Source organism: Symphalangus syndactylus, chromosome 7 (genome assembly GCF_028878055.3).
Source record: "Symphalangus syndactylus isolate Jambi chromosome 7, NHGRI_mSymSyn1-v2.1_pri, whole genome shotgun sequence".
Taxonomy (NCBI): Eukaryota; Metazoa; Chordata; class Mammalia; order Primates; family Hylobatidae; genus Symphalangus; species Symphalangus syndactylus.
The window spans coordinates 96,070,094-96,095,443 of record NC_072429.2 but is presented as its reverse complement, the minus strand read 5'-3'; the positions used below and the strand labels follow the sequence as shown (position 1 = coordinate 96,095,443).

The window sequence follows — 25,350 nt, the reverse complement described above, 5'->3', positions numbered from 1 at the left end:
ACAAAACAAAACAAAACAAAACAAAACAAAACAAAACAAAACAAGAGGAGAGCTGAATTAGTAAACCAGGGTAGGCTTAGTGGAATAGCTAAGGGTGCGGTAGTTTTCATGTTCTTCTTTAATCAATTTTCCTTGCTTTCAGCTTCCAGGTTTATGTTTTTCCTCTTCTGTGAGCCCAGACTTTTCCACAACATATACTGGTCAGTTTCATAAACTTTCTTTAAAAGGGCTGGCCATGAGTGTAATTTTCCATTCTGCTTTCCAGCCCACTCAGCTGCCTTTAGGAGGCTTGACAGGCTGTGGCAGTGTCCAGCTGCAGGGAGTCCTGCATCTCTGATGGCGGGTGATGACTCACTTCCTGCTGCCTGACTTGAGAAGCTCCTAAATACACTCCTGGGTCAGGCCTCTGCAGTGTAGCCTTAATCTGCTGCTGACCCAGGATCCAACCCAGCTGTTAGATGGAGAACCCACATTTCCAATTCTGCAGCAGTGGGAGGCTTTCTGGGTAGCCGTCAGCTCAGATGCTTTGAAGGAGGGATGAGAGGAAAGCTGTGAGTGAGAGGGCAGGAATGCGCAGGCAGGGCCAGCATCCCAAAGGATTTTGTTTATTATACTGGGAACATCTCATAGGCCTTGGGATAATGACTGCTTGAGATTCAGGAATGATTTAGCTTTCCATGCCCCACTCAGGTCAGACTGATTATACTTTAATAGACACAATAAGATAATTCTTAATCCTGGCTGCACATAATAGCAATCTCCATTAGATGGCTAATAGGTACCTTGACATTTAAACGTTCAAAATAGAACTCTTGATCTTTCCCTTCTCCTACCAAACATGCCCTTTTCCAACCTTCCCCTCTTGTGCATGACACCATTTGCCACATATGCAGCCTCAATCCTCTGAATGGCTGATATGGTTTGGATGCCTTGTTCCCTCCAAATCTCATGTTGAAATGTGACCTCCATTGTTGAAGGTGGGCCTCCTGGGAGGTGTTTGGGTGATGAGGAAGAGCCCTCATGAATGTCTTGGTGCTGTCCTTGTGGTAAGAGTGAGTTCTCACTCTGAGTTCACTCAAGATCTGGTCTGAAAGAGCCTGCCACCTCCTCCCTTTCTCTCTTGCTCCCACTCTTGCTATGTGATATACCTGTTCCCTCTTTGCCTTTTGCTATGATTACAAGACTTCTGGGGCCCTCACCAGAAGCAGATGCCGGCACCACACTTCTTGTACAGTCTGCAGAATGGTGAGTCAAATAAACTTCTTTTCTTTTCTTTTTTTGAGATGGAGTTTTGCTCTCATTGCCCAGGCTGGAGTGCAATGGCACGATCTCGGCTCACTGCAACCTCTGCCTCCTGGGTTCAAGTGATTCTCCTGTCTCAGCCTCCTGAGTAGCTGGGATTACAGGCACCTGACACTACACCCAGCTATTTTTTTTGTATTTTTAGTAAAGCTAGGGTTTCACCATGTTGGCCAGGCTGGTCTCGAACTCTCGACCTCAGGTGTTCCCTCCGCCTCGGCCTCCCAAAGTGCTAGGATTACAGGCGTGAGCCACTGCACCCGGCCAATAAACTTATTTCTTTATAAATTACCCAGTCCCAGGAATTCCTTTATAGCAACATAGAGTGGACTAACGCAGCATTCTATGCCCATGAGCTATCCATCATCGAGCCCTGTAATCCTCCCTTGAAAATATACCCCCAATTCTATCACTGCTCACCATCTCCATGGCTTCTACCTAGTCAAGTTCCCTCCATTCATCATCTGGACTATTGTGGAACCTCCTAACTCATTTTCCTGCTTCTACTTTTGTCATTTAAGGGTAAATCATGTCAAACATCTCTCCTGGTGACTAGACTCACTCTCGATGGCTTAAATTGCAGTCAGAATAAAATCCAAATTTCTTATGAGAACTTGCAAGGCCCCAAATGCACGGACATTTCCTTACTTACCTCTCGGATGATTTTTCTACTATTTCCCCCACACCATGATCCTCCAGCCACAATGTCCTTTTCTCTGTTTCTTGAACTTCCAAACTCATTACCACCTCAGGTATGATGCTCCCTATATTTGGAAGTCTCTTCCCCAGATCTTTGCTTACCTAGCTCCTTCACATCCTTCTGGAATCAGCAAAAATGTCATCTCCTTAGAACAACCTTCCTTTATCAGCATCCTTCCCCATGCCCTGTTATTCTCCATCCCCCTTAATGTGTTCTGTTTTCCTCATCACTCTATCTGAAATCATTTTTATTTGTTTCTGTGTTTATTCTATGTCTCCTTTTGCTAGAATGAAAGGCAAAGATTTTGTCATTTTCATTACATGGTGTCTGGAACAGTGAGCCTGGATATAATAGATGCTTATTAAATTATTATGGAATGGCCGGACGCAGTGGCTCACACCTGTAATCCCAGCACATTGTGGGGCCAAGACGAGAGGACCACTTGAGGCCAGGAGTTTGAGACCAGCCTGGTCAACATAGTGAGACCCTATCTCATTAAAAACAATTTATGAAATGGATGAATGACTATTAGCTGTTGTCTAACAAGCACCTATTATGCACCTGGCACTGAGCTAGGTGTGCATCTCCACTATTGGGCAAGCATCAGGGGATCCAGACCCACCTAGTGGTACCTCCAGCTACATGAGTTCCCTGTATGGATAGGATGTTTGAACTCACCATGAGGCCAGTGTCAGTTTGAAGGCAAAGGGCACTTAGATAAAAGATTTGAATCTGTACAATTATAACACAGCTTCCCCAACTGTTGATGACATCCCATTGTTGACAAAATAAAAGCAGACTTCTCCACCAGATTGCCATCACTCTTTGCAGACTAGCCACAGTCTCTTCTACAACCACTCCCTCCTTGTCCCTGCACCCCATCTCTAGCCACGCCGGACTTCCCCGAACATACCATCAATCTTCCTCTGCTTATGCTGTTTCCCTGACCTCAAGGATTCCTTCTCCATTTCCCCACCTCATGAAATCATAGACTCATCCTTTCAGAGCTACCTCAAATGTCACCTCCCTTATAAAAACTCCTTCGCTTTTTTCCCTCCATAGTCAAAATTAATCACTTTTGTAAGCTATTCCAACACTTTGTTCATCCTGCTGGTGTAACATGACAGTACATTACAACCCATTAGAGCTCTTATTTTGCATCTATCTCCCATAGTGCCTGGCAGAGAACTTGGCATAGAGTATTGTGTTAGTTTGCTAGGGCTGTGATAACTATGTGGCTTAAACAACAGAAATTTTTGTCTTACTGTTGCTGGAGGCTAGAAGGCTGAGATGAAGGTGTCGGCAGGGCTGGTTCCTCTGGAGGACCATTAGACGGAATCTGTCCTGCTCCCCTTTCCTGGCTTCTGGTAGTTTGCTGCAACCTTTGGCATCCTTGGTTTGTGGAAATATCACCTCAGTTTCTGCCTTTATCTCCACTTGGTGCTCTCCCTGTGTGTGTGTCTGTCTCTGTTCAAGTGTTTCATTTTTATAAGGACCAGGCCAGGTGCAGTAGCTCACACCTGTAATCCCAGCACTTTGGGGGGCCGAGGCAGGTGGATCATCTGAGGTCAGGAGTTGGAGACCAGCCTGGCCAACATGGCGAAACCCTGTCTATACTAAAAATACAAAAAAATTAGCCTAGTGTGGTGGTGGGTGCCTGTAATCCCAGCCACTTGGGAGGCTGAGGCAGGAGAATTGCTTGAACCCAGGGGGCGGAGGTTGCAGTGAACCGAGATCACACCATTCCATTGCAATCCAGCCTGGACAACAAGAGCGAAACTCTGATTCAATATGTATATCTATATCTATCTATATCTATATATCTATATCTATATCTATATATATCTATATATAATATATATCTATATATGATATCTCTATCTCTATTTATCTATCTATCTATCTATCTATCTATCTATCTATCTATCTATCTATCATCTATCTATCTACCTATCTATCTGTCGACACCAGTCATGGATTAGGGCCTGCCATAATAACTCCATTTTAACTTGATTACCTCAATAAAGACCCTATCTCCAAATAAGGGCACATTTTAAGGGTACTGGGAGGTTAACACACCAATATATCTTTTGTTTGGGGGCACAGTTCAAATGATAATGACTATTTTCCCAAAAAGCATTCATTAATGAGTCGATATGAACTGGAGTCCTTTTGGGAAGAAAAGCATCCATCTGTCTTCTGTCTTCTTCTCTGGGTTGCATTTTCTGAGGGCAAGACCTGTGTCTCCTGAAGAAAAGTGGTACAGCATGTAGTTGCTCATTGTACAATGAGCAACTGACTGTAAATACTTATTCAGATACCACTTTTCTTCAAGAGAAACCTGGCATGGCAGGGAAGCTCCAAGGGCTCTATAAGGATGGAATTCATGTGGCGGTAAGTAAGTTCATGCAAAGCAATCTCACGTTTTGTGTCACATTTCTCAGCATAGTGACAGTAAGATAAATTATGTTTTGAATCCAATGAAAACACCTACATCAGTCAGGTATTGGGGCCAAGCAAAGGTAATAATAGCTAACATACATTCTCTCAGTTAACTCTCATGAGAGCCCTCTGAGGTAGTTACAGGTATCAGTCCCATTTTATTGGGTAAAGAAGCAAGATAGGTATGAGAGAGAGATATTGGGTGGCCCAAGGTCACTCAGCTGGTAGGTGGTGGAGCCAGGATTTGGCTCAGTTCTGATACCAAAGCCAATGTTCTTTTTTTTTATTATTATTATACTTTAAGTTCTAGGGTACATGTGCACAATGTGCAGGTTTGTTACATATGTATACATGTGCCATGTTGGTGTGCTACACCCATTAACTCGTCATTTACATTAGGTATATCTCCTAATGCTATCCCTCCCCTCTCCTCCCACCCCACGACAGGCCCTGGTGTGTGATGTTCCCCATCCTGTGTCCAAGTATTCTCATTGTTCAATTCCCACCTATAAGTGAGAACATCCGGTGTTTGGTTTTCTGTCCTTGAGATAGTTTGCTGAGAATGATGGTTTCCAGCTTCATCCATGTCCTTACAAAGGACATGAACTCATCCTTTTTTATGGCTGCATAGTATTCCATGATGTATATGTGCCACATTTTCTTAATCCGGTCTATCATTGATGGACATTTGGGTTGGTTCCAAGTCTTTGCTATTGTGAATAGTGCCGCAATAAACATAAGTGTTCATGTGTCTTTATAGCAGCATGATTTATAATCCTTTGGGTATATACCCAGTAATGGGATGGCTGGGTCAAATGGTATTTCTAGTTCTAGATCCTTGAGGAATCGCCACACTGTCTTCCACACTGGTTGAACTAGTGTCATTGAACTTTTACACCAACAGTGTAAAAGTGTTCCTGTTTCTCCACATCCTCTCCAGCACCTGTTGTTTCCTGACTTTTTAATGATCACCATTCTAACTGGCGTGAGATGGTATCTCATTGTGGTTTTGATTTGCATTTCTCTGATGACCAGTGATGATGAGCATTTTTTCATGTGTCTTTTGGCTGCATAAATGTCTTCTTTTGAGAAGTGTCTTTGCATATCCTTTGCCCACTTTTTGACTGGGTTGTTTGATTTTTTCTTGTAAATTTGTTTAAGTTCTTCGTAGATTCTGGATATTAGCCCTTTGTCAGATGAGTAGATTGTAGAAACTTTCTCCCATTCTGTAGGTTGCCTGTTCACTCTGGTGGTAGATTCTTTTGCTGTGAAGAAGCTCTTTAGTTTAATTAGATCCCATTTGTCAATTTTAAGCCAATGTTCTTAGTTCCCATTATACTCTGCCTTTCTGCTTGTATTATGAACTAGGTTTTGGGAACCTAGGCTCACAAGTTGGAATATGCTTTGACGGTCATCTCAATACCCTCTTCAATGCAGGAGACCCTACTCTAACCTCCAGAACCAATGGTGAGCCTGCAGTATTTTCAGGCTTAAATTTCGCTTTCTATAAAATGAAGAAGTTGGGCTCTATAGCTCCTACCAACTTAGTAACTCTGTGATCATGCAAAAATCCCAGGAAATGCATTCTTCCAAGAGGTGTGGTTGCAAATTCTAATTACAAGAAAAAGTCTTTCTTATAATGAATCAGTATGTATCCCCCTGCAGCTTCTATCTTTTTCTCCTTGTTTGGCCCTTCTGAAGCAACAGAGAGAATAGTCTACTCCATCTATATGATAGCTCTTTATAGACAACAGCCTTTCTTGTTTTGACACCATCTCCAAACGTTTTCCCACATTGGTTCTCTTCCTCTGGGCAAACTCCATGTTGTCAAATAAATCTGTCTTAAAAAAATGAACTAGAAGGTCTGAAAAAATTGAGTAGCTTAGTGTCTGCTACATGCAAAATCAAAGCAGTGGACTCCATTCTTTCTCCTGTTTGGATGCTCTTCTGCAGAGCATCATGGAGGGAAATGAAGCTAGCCGATTATACTAGGGCTGTGGGAAGAGTGAGTCAACCACAGGTGTTTTGACACGCAGGAGCTCTGCCACTTTTCAGGTGCTTGCTAGAGCTCAGCCCACCAGAACTTTTCAAACCCACTGCAATGGACTGAATATATGTGTCCTGCTGCCAAATCCTATGTTGGAATCCTAATCCCCAGTGTGATGGTTTTAGGAGATGGGGCCTTTGGGAAGTAATTAGATCATGAGAGTGAAGCACTCATGAATGGGATTAGCACCCTTATGAGGGCCTCTTTTTATAAAAGAGACCATGTGCAAGCTGGAAGAGATCCCTCACCAGAACCCTGCCATGCTGGCACCCTGATCTCAGACTTCCATCCTCCAGAACTGTGATAAATATATTTATGTTGTTTATAAGCTACCCAGTCTATGGTACTTTGTTATAGCAGCTGGAACAGACCAAGACACCCGCCTACTTCCTCATCCATTTCTAGCATTGACTCAGGCTTGCTCATAGGTTCACCTTTATCTCATCACTTACCTAGTCAAGTCCCAATCATTGTATTTCTTTAGAATGTCTGGGGTGGGGGAGGTGTTTGCCTTCCTACTGCCACCTTTCCTGGCCCATCCCTGATACAGAGGTTCCTGGCTTTCCACTGCAGGCCCCATCCTCTCCCATTCCTATCCACCCCATTTACTGTTGCCAGAGTAATTCTTCTGCAACATAGCCTCCTCTTGCAACTCCTTAATCACCTGCCACCTTCTTTCTCTGCCCGTTGGCCTATGGCCAGGGCCTCTGTCCAACAGAGCCACCTTCCCAGTGGACGCCACACTTACAGGTCTCATCTCAGTCTCTGTCATGATGAGAATGACTCCTTTTTCTTAGTTTATATCTAAAGAACCGACACAGAGAATTTCCTAAAAAAAAGTTTGTTATTAATTTAATATGAACTCTTACTTTTGTGAGCAGTAAATACCCATCTGGTTCCTGACACTGAGGGAAGGACTTATTTGTGTTCTTCTCCAGAAGTCAAAAGGACCAAGTCTGGCTGGACTGCTCTGGTTTTGAACACAATTCCCTTGGTCATTAAAACATTTTGAGTTGTTTGAGTTTGTAATTAAAGAAAACACCTCCTCCCAAATTAATCCCAAAGAAATTCATCCAATTTTAGCGACTCAGAGGAAGATATTATGGATCCTAACATCTGACAAATACCAATTCCAGATGGTGAGAATGAAAGAATATTAAAAGTAAAAAAGCCTGGTAATTAAATGGACAAGTGGATGACATGATGGCTTTGGGTTTCTGGATGAGTCCCAGATGGAGGATAAGGATCCACTCCAGCTGTGTAGCAGGGCGCGGCATCCGCAGGAATGACACTTAGAGTTTCCACTTATCTGCAAGTCAGTTCTGTGAGAAAGATATTAGGTTCACTTCTCTTTCCAATAGCAGATGTATTTTTAAAATGGCTTTGGTTGGGTCCAGTTCCTTATTTCCTCACTGAGAGTTTATTCCACAATGATATCCCATGACTGCCAGGAGCATCAGAGATTAGGACTCCCAAAAGCATACTCCTGAATTACTTCCTGCCATTGCAAGCCATTCTCAAGGCCTGGGCCCCGGGTCCCCTTTTCAGGGCCCAGCTTGGAAAGGAGTGAAGGCTTACAGCTGGGGACCATGGACAACAACTTAGTCCATAAGGCCATGGATTTCCTGGAAGTAAGAGTGTTGGCTTGTGCTTCTCAGCACTTCAGGCAGCACTGCACCCTCCCTTTTCCTTCTATGGATGACGGACATTCCCATCTCTTGCAAAAACTTTAGCAAGCTCTCGAGGGTAAGGGTGAAGCTTGGCGTGGATGGATGACATAGAGAAACTGCTACAGGAAGCACCATCTCATCTGAATGGTATTTTGGGCTTGAACAAAGCATAACTGTTAAGACTTTTAATTACCAAAACAAAGTCTTAAATACAGATGCTGAATAAGTGGGATCAGAGGGTCATGCAAGGACCATTACAGAGACTGATTTCAGTGGAGTGTTTGAAATTCATAGATTCATCTGATGAACAGTTATTAAGACTCATATGTGCCAGGCATGTGGCTTAGTGCTGGAAATGTGCAAATGGGAAGAATTCAGTAATCGTTGAATTGCACGTGTGTGTACATACACACACAGCATTCCCATTCACATAATCTTTCAACACCTGGAGATTGTTGGTTTGAAGCACCAGCTGTAGCTGCTTGCATTTGCTTTGGATACCTGATTTCCTCATTTACTTTTTACCCCTGATTTAATTTGATGTTGCCATTATGTAAGAGAAGCTTAGATGTTGGGAGAGAGGTGGAAAGAGAAATATGTATTTGGTGTAAGACGTTTTTGTGCACATCTGAGCTGTTGATTTAATGAGATGACATCCAGGTCTGCAAATTGAATGAGAAAGGGGAGAGAAGGGATTTACACACTGGCTGGATAATTACAGATTTGTTTAACTGTCACTAGGATTCCATTTCATGGTTTTGTTTTTATAATTAAAATTATTTCACCACTGGGTTAAAACCTTATATCTTAAGTGTCACCCAGAAGCATAGTTTTGTGATTGAGTTCTTCTGGAAAGCTTTTGAAACATAAGGTTTACCAAGGAAATAATAAAATACAGACACAATAAATACAGGGTGCAAAGTCAAGGTGGTTGATTAACGTGTAAAGATTATTGAAGTGTGCAGCGAAATATGGGGTAATCTGGTAGACATGGTTTATTGGTAAAAATTTTAAAACACAGGGTATTTTAAAATAAATAAAACCCAACTTTGATTAGTGTGTGCACTTTCAGTAACAGAATACATAATCTTGAAAAAATATTGGAGTCCCTTTTGAGGTACAATGGTTTAGCACCGATTTTTCATTTGAAATTAGTGTTTACTCTCAGCCAGAGAAAACTCCCAGATGTGTTTTTCATTAGGCCATGTATTTAATTAGAAGCCATAATTATAGAGCACTTTGCAATGTGCAATGTGTTATTCCTCATAGATGAACCTATACTAATATTAATAACTATCATTCGTTAAGGGTTTGTCTTGTACCTGGCCCTGTGGTAAGCACTTCACGAACTCACTTAATTCTCAGAAAAACCCTGTGGCTATTTTTATGTGCATTTTACAAATTAGAAGCCTGCTACCAAGTGAAGTTAATAAGTACCTTGCCCAGGGTTATGGAAAGGCGGAGCTGGAATCTCTGCCTCTTGGTCTGTTCTCTCTGACTCCAAAGCGTAAGCCCTTAATCACTGCACTGACCCTGAATGTATTTCAGTGGGGAAGTATTTGTACAGGGTTGCATCTGCTTAGCTTTGTCCTGCATATTAACAGGGTGTGTGGTTGGAAAGAATACCTGGTCACTTTGTCTTCTCCAGCAACCAGCACCTCAGTTTCGTGCTCTGTAAAATGGGGATCATAACTCCTATTACTTACAGGGCTGTTGTGAATTTTCAATGAGATAACACATAAGAAAAATGTTATAACTTGGAAGGAGTCATGTAAATATAAATACCAATTATGTTAATTTTACTATGACAATATTTATCTGTCAATCCTCACAAATTCTGTGGATATAGTTACTCCTGTATTGGAGGCAGAGTGTCTAGCTGGCTTTTTAAAGTTTAAAAAACAGAAATGTGCTTGGGAGTAAAATCCTTTTGCTAATCTTCCACTTTCCCCCTGCAGATCAAATGGGAATACCCATGTCTCCCTAGAGATGGAGAGTTTTGTTTAACTGAAAAATGACTTGGCTTCTGAAAAGTGTTCTTTCCTTCTCCATAAATATTTAAAAGCTCTATTATCATTGGAAGAACTTTCTTTGCACGTTCACCACTGCATCCACTCCCATATTTTTCCTTTCCATTCTTTTTTCCCCCTAATAACCCCAAAGCTTTTAAAGAGAAACTTCGGGATTTTTTCTTTCCTAAAAGGGATATTTATTTTATTCCAAAATGTCAGATGAGTCACTGCAGTTGGAAGAGGGCCATTTAAGATAGTGGATGCTGAACTGCTAAATAAATAATAGTTGACATGCCCAGAGCAATTTCTCTTAGCATGTGTAGACCTAAGAAGAGCCTTCGTTCAAAGACAGAGTTGCTCAGGCTTTCATGGTTCAGAAGCAGCAGATAAGGTATAAAGTACATATACTGGGAACCAATCCACTATATGAAAGAACCATCTGGAGAAGTTTCTGAAAATTCATTTCCACTTAGTAAATATTTGCTGTGGGCCAAACACACAGAAAGAGCTATGTTAGGGACTAAAGGGGTACAAACATGAGTAAGATGCAGAGCTTGTTTGCAAGATGTTTTTATATTATTGAGAAGGAAAAGAATACAAGTAAGTGCAACAGAAGCAGAATAACACACATGTCTAACAAAGATACAACATGTTGGATTAAGAAGGGGGGCTGGATCACCTCCTGTTGGGGAAAAGAAAAGAGACTTCATGAAGAAGTTGGGACACGGGAAACAAACAGTGGTCCAGCTTGGCTAGAGTGTTGGGTGACTGTAGGAAAATAATGCGAAATAGGATGAAAAGGTGAGTCGTTCAGGTGACATTGCAGGCAGTCTTCAATATTAGGCCCACGAAGGAGACTCAGTGAGGAGCTGGTCCCTGGAATTATCCCATTTTTCACATCTACTGCAGGTCCTTATGTAGGGTTATAATAAACCTACATCTTTTGTGGGGTACCTTGGGTGGATTTCTTGTACAAAATGAGCATGACCAAAGCTAACCTCCTTGCTTTGTTATTTTTCCGTCCGTTTATTATATCTGCTCTTCCCCAGGGCTTGATATCAGAGCTGTGGGTGTGTGATAATTGGCTACAGCTATTGATGGCAAAGGGATTCCTTGCTCAGCCCATTTGAAATCTTTTAATCTGGATTGCACAATCCTGTAATGATTGGAATGGATCAGGGCGGGGAGGAGGGTCCTTAAGTTATTGGTTCTCAACCCTGGCTGCATATTAGAATCACTTAGGAAGGTTTTAAAAATTCTGATCCTTTGGCCCCATCTCAGGATAACTGAATTAGAATCCTTGAAGTTGGGATTAGATATTAGTTTTAATTAGTTTTTAATTTTTAGGAAATTCTTCTGGTGATTCCAATGTACTGTGAGAGTTAGGAACCACTGCTTAGATAATTTCTGTCAGGAAACAAAAAAGTCAAGGTGTCAAATAGCCTAACATTTCCCTTTTTGATATCTTTTACTTGAAGTCAGGGTAAAACTCAAAGTGTGATTTCTCAGTGTAAGTTCCCATTCAAACATTATCTATAAGTAACAGCCAGCACCCTTGCTAGAGAGAACAACAGAGATCACATATTTGCCTAACATAGGAACCATGGCCAGCTAAAATCAGGATTGTGATTTTTGACAAATTGACCCCTGCCTTTTGTTCTACAACACTGTCTTACGAGACAATGACTTCAGAATCCACAGTGTAACCAGCACTTCCTTCTCCGGACACAAAATGTTGATATGGCAAGTGGGATTGCTGATCCCAGCTGTTACAGGAAAGGGGTCCTGATCCGCACACTAAGAGAGGGTTCCTGGATCTTACACAAGAAAGAATTCAGGGCAAGTCTGCAGTGCAAAGCAAAAGCAAGTTTATTAAGAAAGTAAAGTGGTGAAAGAACGGCTACTCCATAGACAAGAGTACGGTGTTCCTGACAGTAAGAGGAGGAACACGTCCATCCTAGGTACAATGCTTGTATATATAGGATAAAAAAAGATCATGGGGAGATGTGCTCTGCTACAGTGGTTTGTGATAAAGGATTTATTTTCTTAATTACTATATTTTACAAGAATCAATATTATTATCTTTACAGCAAAATTAAGAATGCCTTTGCCTGGGTCTGTTTAGTAAACATTATCAATTTGTTTCTTTAACCATAAACATCTAGAGGCTAAGAATACCTTTCTGGGAATGCAGCCCAGCCAGCCCCAGCCTCATTTTCGTAAACCTCATTCAAGATGGAGTCACTTTGTTTCTTTCTTTTTTTGATTAGTTCATTTTCTTTTTTTTTTAAATTTTATTATTATTATACTTTAAGTTTTAGGGTACATGTGCACAATGTGCAGGTTTGTTACATATGCATACATATGCCATGTTGGTGTGCTGCACCCATTAACTCGTCATTTAGCATTAGGTGTATCTCCTAGTGCTATCCCTTCCCCCTCCCCCCACCCCACAACAGTCCCCGGAGTGTGATGTTCCCCTTCCTGTGTCCATGTGTTCTCATTGTTCAATTCCCACCTATGAGTGAGAGCGTGTGGTGTTTGGTTTTTTGTCCTTGCGATAGTTTGCTGAGAATGATGGTTTCCAGCTTCATTCATGTCCCTACGAAGGACATGAACTCATCATTTTTTATGGCTGCATAGTATTCCATGGTGTATATGTGTCACATTTTCTTAATCCAGTCTATCGTTGTTGGACATTTGGGTTGGTTCCAAGTCTTTGCTATTGTGAATAGTGCCACAATAAACATACGTGTGCATGTGTCTTTATAGCAGCATGATTTATAGTCCTTTGGGTATATACCCAGTAATGGGATGGCTGGGTCAAATGGTATTTCTAGTTCTAGATCCCTGAGGAATCGCCACACTGTGAGTCACTTTGTTTCGAATGCCTCTGACACAGCTAGTTGAAATAGATTTTTTCTGCCAAAGAGACTTTTACTTAGCATCCTTCAAGATAATGTCAGACTCCTTGCATAGGGTTCTTCTGGTTCAAGTCCCTCAAAACAAGAAGTCTGGACAAGAAGTCTGGTTTCTAAGAGCTTTATGTTTTGCCTTGAATTATCTGGATAATTCCTTCAAGCACTTCATTCTGTATATAGACTTTTCCCTGGGTTAAGAATTCCAGATTCAAAAATACGGAGCACCGTATTTTATGTCTATGCTGCTCCCCAGAGTCATAAATTGAAGGGAGTACCCTTCACAAATACCAGCCCGAAGTCAATACCAATCTGGTCCAAAGTCACAGATTGTTTTGACTTCACAGTTGTCATGTGGGAAATTACTGTGATAAACTAGTGGCCTGAAAGTAATTTATCAGGTAAGCTATAGTAGCCTGAAAAGTACATTATCAGGCAAGCTAGAATAAAAACTACACTTCCCAGACTTCCTTGCAGCCAGGTCTGGCTATGTCACTAAGTATTGGCCAATGGGATATAAGTAGAAATGAAATGTATCATTTCACCGATCTCAGAAGGAAGGAATATATTTTCTCTCTCCCCTTCCTGCTGGCTGGAATGAGGACTTCATGAAAAGTCATCTGGGGCCATGTGGTTGAGGGCAACTATCATGTGAGAGAGAAATATATTTCTATCTTGTTTATACCAGTGTTATTTTGGGTTGCTTTCACACACAACTGAACTCATATTCGAACCATACACCATCCCTCAGAGTCTTAAGTACCATGACAAAAATATTCTGTAGGCACTTGTCCTCAGGAAGGGAAGTTGGGAAGAAAACTTAATTTGCAACACAATGATTTAATCAACAACATTTTGTTGAAAGTAGCCTGATTTGAGTTTATCATATGGCCAAGGAGAAATGGATCTCATGAAAATCAAATATTCCAGAGGGGTCACTGAACCATAGGTGTGCGCTATGTCCAGCCTCTGACATATTGGAAAACTCGGCTAAGTAGGAGAAAGAAACACAGCAGAAACAAACTCCATTCCAAAGAGAAGAACAAAATGTTAGCCACACTTTATTTTATTATTTATTTATTTTTTTATTATTTTTTTTTATTGTACTTTAGGGTTTTAGGGTACATGTGCACAATGTGCAGGTTTGTTACATATGTATCCATGTGCCATGTTGATTTCCTGCACCCATTAACTCGTCATTTAGCATTAGGTGTATCTCCTAATGCTGTCCCTCCCCCCTCCCCCCACCCCACAACAGTCCCCGGAGTGTGATGTTCCCCTTCCTGTGTCCATGAGTTCTCATTGTTCAATTCCCACCTATGAGTGAGAACATGCGGTGTTTGGTTTTTTGTCCTTGCGATAGTTTACTGAGAATGATGTTTTCCAGTTTCATCCATGTCCCTACAAAGGACACGAACTCATCATTTTTTATGGCTGCATAGTATTCCATGGTGTATATGTGCCACATTTTCTTAATCCAGTCTATCTTTGTTGGACATTTGGGTTGGTTCCAACTCTTTGCTATTGTGAATAGTGCCGCGATAAACATACGTGTGCATGTGTCTTTATAGCAGCATGATTTATAGTCCTTTGGGTATATACCCAGTAATGGGATGGCTGGGTCAAATGGTATTTCTAGTTCGAGATCCCTGAGGAATCGCCACACTGACTTCCACAATGGTTGAACTAGTTTACAGTCCCACCAACAGTGTAAAAGTGTTCCCATTTCTCCACATCCTCTCCAGCACCTGTTGTTTCCTGATTTTTTAATGATGGCCATTCTAACTGGTGTGAGATGGTATCTCACTGTGGTTTTGATTTGCATTTCTCTGATGGCCAGTGATGATGAGCATTTCTTCATGTGTTTTTTGGCTGCATAAATGTCTTCTTTTGAGAAGTGTCTGTTCATGTCCTCTGCCCACTTTTTGATGGGGTTGTTTGTTTTTTTCTTGTAAATTTGTTTGAGTTCATTGTAGATTCTGGATATTAGCCCTTTGTCAGATGAGTAGGTTGCAAAAATTTTCTCCCATTCTGTAGGTTGCCTGTTCACTCTGATGATAGTTTCTTTTGCTGTGAAGAAGCTCTTTAGTTTAATGAGATCCCATTTGTCGATTTTGGCTTTTGTTGCCATTGCTTTTGGTGTTTTAGACATGAAGTCCTTGCCCACGCCTATGTCCTGAATGGTATTGCCTAGGTTTTCTTGTAGGATTTTAATGGTTTTAGGTCTAACATATAAGTCTTTAATCCATCTTGAATTAATTTTTGTATAAGGTGTAAGGAAGGGATCCAGTTTCAGCTTTCTACATATGGCTAGCCAGTTTTCCCAGCACCATTTATTAAATAGGGAATCCTTTCCCCATTTCTTGTTTTTGTCAGGTTTGTCAAAGATCAGATAGTTGTAGCTATGCGGCATCATTTCTGAGGGCTCTGTTCTGTTCCATTGATCTATGTCTCTGTTGTGGTACCAGTACCATGCTGTTTTGGTTACTGTAGCCTTGTAGTATAGTTTAAAGTCAGATAGCGTGATGCCTCCAGCTTTGTTCTTTTGGCTTAGGATTGACTTGGCGATGCGGGCTCTTTTTTGATTCTATATGAACTTTAAAGTAGTTTTTTCCAATTCTGTGAAGAAAGTCATTGGTAGCTTGATGGGGATGGCATTGAATCTATAAATTACCTTGGGCAGTATGGCCATTTTCACGATATTGATTCCTCCAACCGATGAGCATGGAATGTTCTTCCATTTGTTTGTATCCTCTTTGATTTCATTGAGCAGTGGTTTGTAGTTCTCCTTGAAGAGGTCCTTCACATCCCTTGTAAGTTGGATTCCTAGGTATTTTATTCTCTTTGAAGCAATTGTGAATGGGAGTTCACTCATGATTTGGCTCTCTGTTTGTCTGTTATTGGTGTACAAGAATGCTTGTGATTTTTGTACATTAATTTTGTATCCTGAGAATTTGCTGAAGTTGCTAACCAGCTTAAGGAGATTTTGGGCTGAGACCATGGGGTTTTCTAGATATACAATCATGTCATCTGCAAACAGGGACAATTTGACCTCCTCTTTTCCTAATTGAATACCCTTTATTTCCTTCTCCTGCCTGATTGCTCTGGCCAGAACTTCCAGCACTATGTTGGATAGGAGCGGTGAGAGAGGGCATCCTTGTCTTGTGCCAGTTTTCAGAGGGAATGCTTCCAGTTTTTGCCCATTCAGTATGATAATGGCTGTGGTTTTGTCATAAATAGCTCTTATTATTTTGAGATACGTCCCATCAATACGTAATTTATTGAGAGTTTTCAGCATGAAGGGATGTTGAATTTTGTCAAAGGCCTTTTCTGCATCTATTGAGATAATCATGTGGTTTTTGTCTTTGGTTCTGTTTATATGCTGGATTACATTTATTGATTTGCGTATGTTGAACCAGCCTTGCATCTCAGGGATGAAGCCCACTTGATCATGGTGGATAAGCTTTTTGATGTGCTGCTGGATTCGGTTTGCCAGTATTTTATTGAGGATTTTTGCATCAATGTTCATCAAGGATATTGGTCTGAAATTCTCTTTTTTGGTTATGTCTCTGCCAGGTTTTGGTATCAGGACGATGCTGGCTTCATAAAATGTGTTAGGGAGGATTCCCTCTTTTTCTATCGATTGGAATAGTTTCAGAAGGAATGGTACCAGTTCCTCCTTGTACCTCTGGTAGAATTCAGCTGTGAATCCATCAGGTCCTGGACTCTTTTTGGTTGGTAAGCTATTGATTATTGCCACAATTTCAGAACCTGTTATTGGTCTATTCAGAGATTCAACTTCTTCCTGGTTTAGTCTTGGGAGGGTGTATTTGTCGAGGAATTTATCCATTTCTTCTAGATTTTCTAGTTTATTTGCATAGAGGTGTTTGTAGTATTCTCTGATGGTAGATTGTATTTCTGTGGGATCGGTGGTGATATCCCCTTTTTCGTTTTTTATTGCATCTATTTGATTCTTCTCTCTTTTCTTCTTTATTAGTCTTGCTAGCGGTCCATCAATTTTGTTGATCTTTTCAAAAAACCAGCTCCTGGATTCATTAATTTTTTGAAGGGTTTTTTGTGTCTCTATTTCCTTCAGTTCTGCTCTGATTTTAGTTATTTCTAGCCTTCTGCTAGCTTTTGAATGTGTTTGCTTTTGCTTTTCTAGTTCTTTTAATTGTGATGTTAGGGTGTCAATTTTGGATCTTTCCTGCTTTCTCTTGTGGGCATTTAGTGCTATAAATTTCCCTCTACACACTGCTTTGAATGTGTCCCAGAGATTCTGGTATGTTGTGTCTTTGTTCTCGTTGGTTTCAAAGAACATCTTTATTTCTGCCTTCATTTCATTATGTACCCAATAGTCATTCAGGAGCAGGTTGTTCAGTTTCCATGTAGTTGAGCGGTTTTGAGTGAGTTTCTTAATCCTGAGTTCTAGTTTGATTGCACTGTGGTCTGAGAGACAGTTTGTTATAATTTCTGTTCTTTTACATTTGCTGAGGAGAGCTTTACTTCCAACTATGTGGTCAATTTTGGAATAGGTGTGGTGTGGTGCTGAAAAAAATGTATATTCTGTTGACTTGGGGTGGAGAGTTCTGTAGATGTCTATTAGGTCTACTTTATGTAGAGCTGAGTTCAATTCCTGGATATCCTTGTTAACTTTCTGTCTCGTTGATCTGTCTAAAGCTGACAGTGGGGTGTTAAAATCTCCCATTATTATTGTGTGGGAGTTTAAGTCCCTTTGTAGGTCACTGAGGACTTGCTTTATGAATCTGGGTGCTCCTGTGTTGGGTGCATATATATTTAGGATAGTTAGCTCTTCTTGTTGAGTTGATCCCTTTACCATTATGTAATGGCCTTCTTTGTCTCTTTTGATCTTTGTTGGTTTAAAGTCTATTTTATCAGAGACTAGGATTGCAACCCCTGCCTTTTTTTGTTTCCCAGTTGCTTCATAGATCTTCCTCCATCCCTTTATTTTGAGTCTATGTGTGTCTCTGCACGTGAGATGGGTTTCCTGAATACAGCACACTGATGGGTCCTGACTCCTTATCCAGTTTGCCAGTCTGTGTCTTTTGATTGGAGCATTTAGCCCATTTACACTTAACGTGAATATTGTTATGTGTGAATCTGATCCTGTCATTATGATGTTAGTTGGTTATTTTGCGCGTTAGTTGCTATAGTTTCTTCCTAGCCTCGATGGTCTTTACAATTTGGCATGTTTTTGCAGTGGCTGGTACCGGTTGTTCCTTTCCATGTTTAGTGCTTCCTTCAGGAGCTCTTTTAGGGCAGGCCTGGTGGTGACAAAATCACTCAGCATTTGCTTATCTGTAAAGTATTTTATTTCTCCTTCACTTATGAAGCTTAGTTTGGCGGGACAGGAAATTCTGGGTTGAAAATTCTTTTCTTTAAGAATGTTGAATATCGGCCCCCACTCTCTTCTGGCTTGTAGAGTTTCTGCTGAGAGATCAGCTGTTAGTCTGATGGGCTTCCCTTTGTGCGTAACCCGACCTTTCTCTCTGGCTGCCCTTAACATTTTTTCCTTCATTTCAAGTTTGGTGAATCTGACAATTATGTGTCTTGGAGTTGCCCTTCTCGAGGAGTATCTTTGTGGCGTTCTCTGTATTTCCTGAATCTGAATGCTGGCCTGCCTTGCTAGATTGGGGAAGTTCTCCTGGATAATATCTTGCAGAGTGTTTTCCAACTTGGTTCCATTCTCCCCATCATTTTCAGGTACACCAATCAGACGTAGGTTTGGTCTTTTCACATAGTCCCAAATTTCTTGGAGGCTTTGTTCATTTCTTTTTATTCTTTTTTCTCTAAACTTCCCTTCTCTCTTCATTTCATTCATTTCATCTTCCATCAGCGATACCCTTTCTTCCAGTTGATCGCATCTGCTACGGAGGCTTCTGTAATCTTCGCGTAGTTCTCGAAACTTGGCTTTCAGCTCCATCAGCTCCTTTAAGCCCTTCTCTCCATTGGTTATTCTAGTTATCCATTCTTCTAATTTTTTTTCAAAGTTTTTAACTTCTTTGCTATTGTTTTGAATTTCCTCTCGTAGCTCAGAGTAGTTTGATCGTCTGAAGCCTTCTTCTCTCAACTCATCAAAGTCATCCTCCATCCAGCTTTGTTCCGTTGCTGGTGAGGAATTGCGTTCCTTTGGAGGAGGAGAGGTGCTCTGTTTTTTAGAGTTTCCAGTTTTTTTGCTCTGTTTTTTCCCCATCTTTGTGGTTTTATCTACTTTTTGTCTTTGATGATGGTGCTGTACAGATGGGTTTTTGGTGTGGATGTCCTTTCTGTTTGTTAGTTTTCCTTCTACCAGACAGGACCCTCAGCTGCAGGTCTGTTGGAGTTTACTAGAGGTCCACTCCAGACCCTGTTTGGCTGGGTGTCAGCAGCGGTGGCTGCAGAACAGCGGATTTTCGTGAGACCACAAATTCAGCTGTCTGATAGTTCCTCTGAAACTTTTGTCTCAGAGGAGTACCCGGTTGAATGAGGTGTCAGTCTGTCCCTACTGGGGGGGTGCCTCCCAGTTAGGCTGCTCAGGGGTGAGGGACCCACTTTAGGAGGCAGTCTGTCCGTTCTCAGATCTCCAGCTGCGTGCTGGGAGAACCACTACTCTCTTCAAAGCTGTCAGTCAGACAGGGACATTTAAGTCTGTGGAGGTTCTTGCTGAGTTTTTGTTTGTCTGTGCCCTGCCCCCAGAGGTGGAGCCTACAGAGGCAGGCAGGCCTCCTTGAGCTGTGGTGGGCTCCACCCAGTTCAAGCTTCCTGGCTGCTTTGTTTACCTAAGCAAGCCTGGGCAATGGCGGGCGCCCCTCCTCCAGCTTCGTTGCCGCCTTGCAGCTTGATCTCAGACTGCTGTGCTAGCAATCAGTGAGACTCCGTGGGCATAGGACCCTCCGAGCCAGGTGCGGGACACAATCTCCTAGTGTGCCGTTTTCCAAGCCCGTTGGAAAAGCGCAGTATTAGGATGGGACTGACCCGATATTCCAGGTGCCGTCTGTTTCCCCTTTCTTTGACTAGGAAAGGGAACTCCCTGACCCCTTGTGGTTCCCGAGTGAGGCAATGCCTCGCCCTGCTTCGGCTTGCGCACAGTGCGCTTCACTGACTGTCCTGCACCCACTGTTAGGCACTCCCTAGTGGGATGAAACCGGTACCTCAAGCAGAAATGCAGAAATCACCCGTCTTCTGTGTTGCTGGGGCTGGGAGCTGGAGACCGGAGCTGTTCCTATTCGGCCATCTTGGCTCCACCCCCAGCCACACTTTAAAAGGAGACATCCCCATGTTTCGTGCACATTTCACTGGGAATCATTTATTTAAAATAAGTCTGTATGTTCAACCTGTCTCCCGGGACAAAAAAAGATTGCATGTCTGAATTACGTGCATGAGTTGCTTTGCTAAAGTCATAAATTCAAAGGAAAGAGCAAAATGTGAAAGATGTTAAAATCTAGGGATCACTTTTGGCTGAGACAGTGAGCCCCATACCTTTCCTTACCGAGTTTGGCCACCATTTGTCTCTGTATGAGCTCCCTAAGCAATGATACTTCTGGATATCTGTGGAGAGGAGGGGCTCAACTCTATATTTCATAACCTTCACTTCATTTTTCCTCAGCCCCAGAGAAGGCAGTCTAGCATATTGCATGTTTAGGAAAGAAACTAATGAGCTGTCAGGAAGGGCAGATTAGAAGCAATTCACTGAGTAGTCAGTATCTTAGGCCATGTTCTTGTCAAGTTGGTGAACTTTTCTGCTTCTCAGTTCTTCCTAGGAACTCATGTATTACCCTCAGGGCATTGCATCCTGTCAACCCACTTGGGTCATCTAATCCATTCACACTGGTTCCAGTTTTCTTGGCACATAATAACTGAAGACACACTTGATGTATGTACATATTTCTTCCTGTTGAGCCACCCTTCTTGCCTCGGTTCCAGTGCAGACTCAGACATTTCAAGAGCACAAGGTTTAACAAAACATATGGCACCAAGTTACATGAAATGTGGTGTTTAATTCCGCCCAGAACTGTTTTTGGTGATATAGTGTGGAGTTTTAAAATAATATTTTAGCACAAAAAATGTAAATGTTCTTGTAAGTGTCACATCTTTCCCAAGTGCTTTGGTTGATTCATCGTTAAGTGAAAAGCCTTAATTATATTGCTGTTACTCATTAATAGCTGAAGTGCAGGATAAGTGGGGATATTCAGTCTCAGAGCTTTCTGAGTGCTGACTTGATGAGACGCCTCATAGACATTGGGGAAAAACATGTCCCACAAGGAGATAGGATGATGGATTTGCTGATTTATTTGGTGCTATAACCAATATTCAAGAAAGGATGTAGCACTTTTTAGAGAAAATAATTGCTGAGATTGAAGTGTCGTGTTCTTACAGGTCACAGAGTTTCTTTCAGATCTGCCAGTATTCTCCAGGCATTCTCATAGGCTCCTGATATCAGCTTCTCCCTGAAACTGTGAACCTCTATCTAGGATATATTGTTATGGTCCTTTCCTCCAAAGACCGTAAGGAAAGAGGGGGCTGCAGGTTCTGAGAGGGAAAAATGAGAACCAGTTGGCCGTGAAGGCAAGGAGGACAAGGTCTGAGGACCAAAGGAAGAATGAATCGAGATAAAAAGCAACTTAACATATGGGTACACAATAGGCTGGCGGAGGTGAGAGCAATTTGTAGCTCAAAAGCCAGACAAATCACCCCAAGGCAATTGTGGGTACCAGGGCCTACCAGGGAAGGGCCCTAATGGACAGAGGCAAAAAGCTGAGCTTTGTTCCTTTAGCTAATTTAGTCTCCCTGGGATGGCTTGCTTAGAGTGGATAAGGAGAAGTGGTCCAAAAAGCTAACATTGATTGACAAAGCTAACATTGCCTCATTCAATCCTCACAAATTGGTTTTCAAGGCAGGTATTATTATCTGTATTCTTCCCAGAGAAACTGGGAAGTTAAGTAACTTGACAGAAGTTACTCAGTCAGAAGTGATATGATATGGATTCATTTCTTCATTCATTCATTCATTCATTCATTCATCCTGTAGTTGGGGTCTATAAGTTTATAAGCGATTACTTGTATGTGCAGAGGAATATGTAGGTTCTTTGTTTTCTATAACTCAGGCCCCCTCACTGATGTTCTGTGGCACAGGGGTGCAATTGAGTTGCAGGGGTGCAGAGACCTTGATGTCCTCTGCCTCTTGGAACCTGGGCAGGGTTGGGAGTCCCTAGCTAGTTGTCTTGACTGCTTTCCTTTATGCTCTATACAGGTATTATCATTTTCCATCTGTGCTACCATGTGAAAAAGGCTGGGAAACGCTACTGGAAACTGTCCTCGCTCTTGGGACCCACCCTGCCAGGCAAAATGGGTATGTACATCCGCTTCCCAGTTGATGAGATGATGACTTCTCAGTCTTTTCCAGTTTAAACTGCCTTTTTCAAGTTAGCTCATTGCCTTCCACAGAAATGCTTGAATTTTCAAAATTTATTTCCTACCCCTTTTTTCGTTCTGGGCTGGCTCCCAGTGTATGGGCGTGCAGTTCTTCAGCTTGTGTTTTCTAGATCCTTGCTGGCTTTAATGGAAGGGTCTTGGCCTGCTTGACTGAGTATACCACCTCTGTCCGTCTTGATTTCACTGCTGGTGCCACTGGTCCTGTCTGGCTTTGGGTCCCATGCTGGGATCAGCAGTTGCTGACCTTGGACCTTGCTTTTGTCTCCAGTTTCAAGGTTCCTGCTCTTGATGGGCTTGTCTTCCTCATCTCAGGCCTCCTTGGTCCTCATTCCTCCCTCCACCTCTGTGTCCCCAACCAGGGCACATGGGAACTTCTAGACCGTCTGAATATAGTGCACCAGTCACGAGAAACCACCAGTGCCAGCTCAGGCTGTCTGTCTAGACTTTTCTCTGTATTGCCCCGAGGCCCAGCCAACTGAGTGCAGCCCTGGGCCCTGCACATTGGAGGCCATCCCTTATCTGTTCCTTTGGCTGCACCCCTTCCTTCTAGTGAGGAGTCCACGGGGCCAAGAGGTTGTGCTCTTTTCTTAGACCACACTTCGGGTAGTCAGGACTCTGAAATTCCTGTGTAAACATCCCTGAGGCTGCGTCCAGGACCTTGCATGCCGTCTCCCAGGCCACCACTGTATATCTATCTGGGCCCAAGGATGGCCAGGGAGCAACAGTTTAGGGGGTCTGTGGACATTTGGGTGGCCCCCAGTGTGGTGCAGAGTGGAGCCAAGAGTGGGAAGAAAACTGGAGTTAGGGTTGGGCACGGTGGCTCACGCCTGTAATCCCAGCACTCTGGGAGGCCGAGGTGGTGAATCACTTGAGACCAGGAATTCGAGACCAGCCTGGCCAACATGGTGAAACCCTGTCTCTACTAAAAATACAAAAATTAGCTGGGCGTGGTGGTGTGTGCCTATAATCCTAGCTACTAAGGTGGCTGAGGCAGGAGAATCCCTTGAACATGGGAGGCAGAGGTTGCAGTGAGCCGAGATTGCACCACTGCACTGCAGCCTGGGCAACAGAGGGAGATTCTGTCTCAAAAAAGAAAGCAAAACCAAAACAACACTGGAGTTAGGTCAGAAGGTCAGAGAAGGTGACCTCTTTTCCAGGCACCACACCTGCTCCTCCCTCTGCTAAGGTGCACATCTGCAAGTGTGCCAAGCTGGGTGTGATGCTGTGCAGGACCTGGGGCTTCTGGAGAATCATGCAGCAGCCCCCACCCTACTGTGTCATGAAATCTGGCCGCTGGTCCTGGTGCCCTCTGGTTTTTCCACGTGTGTCTGCATGTTTCTACTACAATCAGCAAGGCCCTCTCCCTGCCCTGGGATTTTTGCCTGGTGGTTTTTGGTATGGTGATGATAGCGGTGCTGGGAGTGGGGAAGTGACTAAGATGTGTCTGACTTCTTGTTTCTCCTTGTTCTTTTTTTCTCTCTGCACACTAAAAGCCTCTCTAATAGAGCTAGAAATTCTTCTTAGAGTGATTTCTAGCTTCCTGTGGCTTGAAGTAAAACTCCCCAGACTTCAAAATTTCATTTTTGGTATCTAAAGGAAGTTGTGTGGAATCTTGCTTTCTTCAAAACCTGACATCTAGCAGTTCTGCTGTAGCAATTTGACAAAGCTACAATATCCAAGTACGTGATTAGCTGGTTCATTTTATTGAACAAGGTATAGATTTGTTTGGCTGCCTTCAAATTCATGTGTTAAATCACCTGTAAGGCTGGGAGCAGGGACTCACACCTGTAATCCCAGCATTTTGGGAGGCCAAGATGGGGAAATTCTTGAGTTCAGGAGTTCGAGACCAGCCTGGACAACCTGGCGAAATCCAGTCTGTACAAAAAATACAAAAATTAGCTCGGTGTGGTGGTGAGTGCCTGTAGTCCCAGTTACTTGGAAGGCTGAGGTGGGAGGATCACTTGATCCTGGGAGGTGGAGGCTGCAGTGAGCTGAGATCAAGCCACTGCACTCCAGGCTGGGCGACAGAGCAAGACCCTGTCCCGAAAAAAAAAAAATCACCTGTAGATACTCATCATGTGCAGTGGATCCACATGTGGATTTAGAATAACAGGAAACAACAGCAACAAAAGAAACCCCACAGGTCCTCCTCCATAGATAGTTTGAGAAGCATTGATCAAGAGGACCCATAGCTTAGAGCCCAAAAGCTTATCAAAGACCCTCTTTTCTAGATGGTATCTACCACCTCCCTAAAGAGTAGGTACATTGTTCTCCCAAGGCCACTGAGTTCATAAGATATGAAAGTATTTTCATATACCAATTAATCCAACAACTATCACTGTGCAGTAATTATATTCTAGTTACTTCTGCTATTTAAACTCAGATCTATGCTATTTCAAAGGCTATGCTTATTCCCCTAAACTGGATCTCCTCTGCATGTCAGGTCTACTGAAATTTCCACCATTTGTCTCACAACTTTGGCTTTATTGGTATTTCCTTCTAATCTTCCACTTTTTATTTCCCTTGACCAATTTCTTCCCCTGATTGCCTCATCTGTTCTTGATCTAATTGCTTGTTTATTCCCTGGCTTGGCCAGGGTCTGTATGGACGAGGGGCCCTTGGGGTGCTGGAGGGCACAAAACACCCATGAGTAGCTAAATCTCCTTTGTTGTTTCTGGTGCCTGTCATGGCACAATCAGCATTGGACTTCGGCTTTCTTTTTTTTTTTATTATTATACTTTAAGTTTTAGGGTACATGTGCACAATGTGCAGGTTTGTTACATATGTATACATGTGCCATGTTGGTGTGCTGCACCCATTAACTCGTCATT

General features: G+C 42.4%; 1 long non-coding RNA gene across 1 annotated transcript in view; it reads left to right on the top strand.

Moving 5' to 3' along the window:
• LOC134737128 (uncharacterized) overlaps nt 1-25,350 on the top strand; it is a 547,208-nt gene that overhangs the window by 11,736 nt on the left and 510,122 nt on the right. Inside the window, exon 2 of the long non-coding RNA XR_010121721.1 lies at nt 22,338-22,436. This is a non-coding gene — a long non-coding RNA (uncharacterized lncRNA). The remainder of the gene's footprint in view (nt 1-22,337; nt 22,437-25,350) is intronic.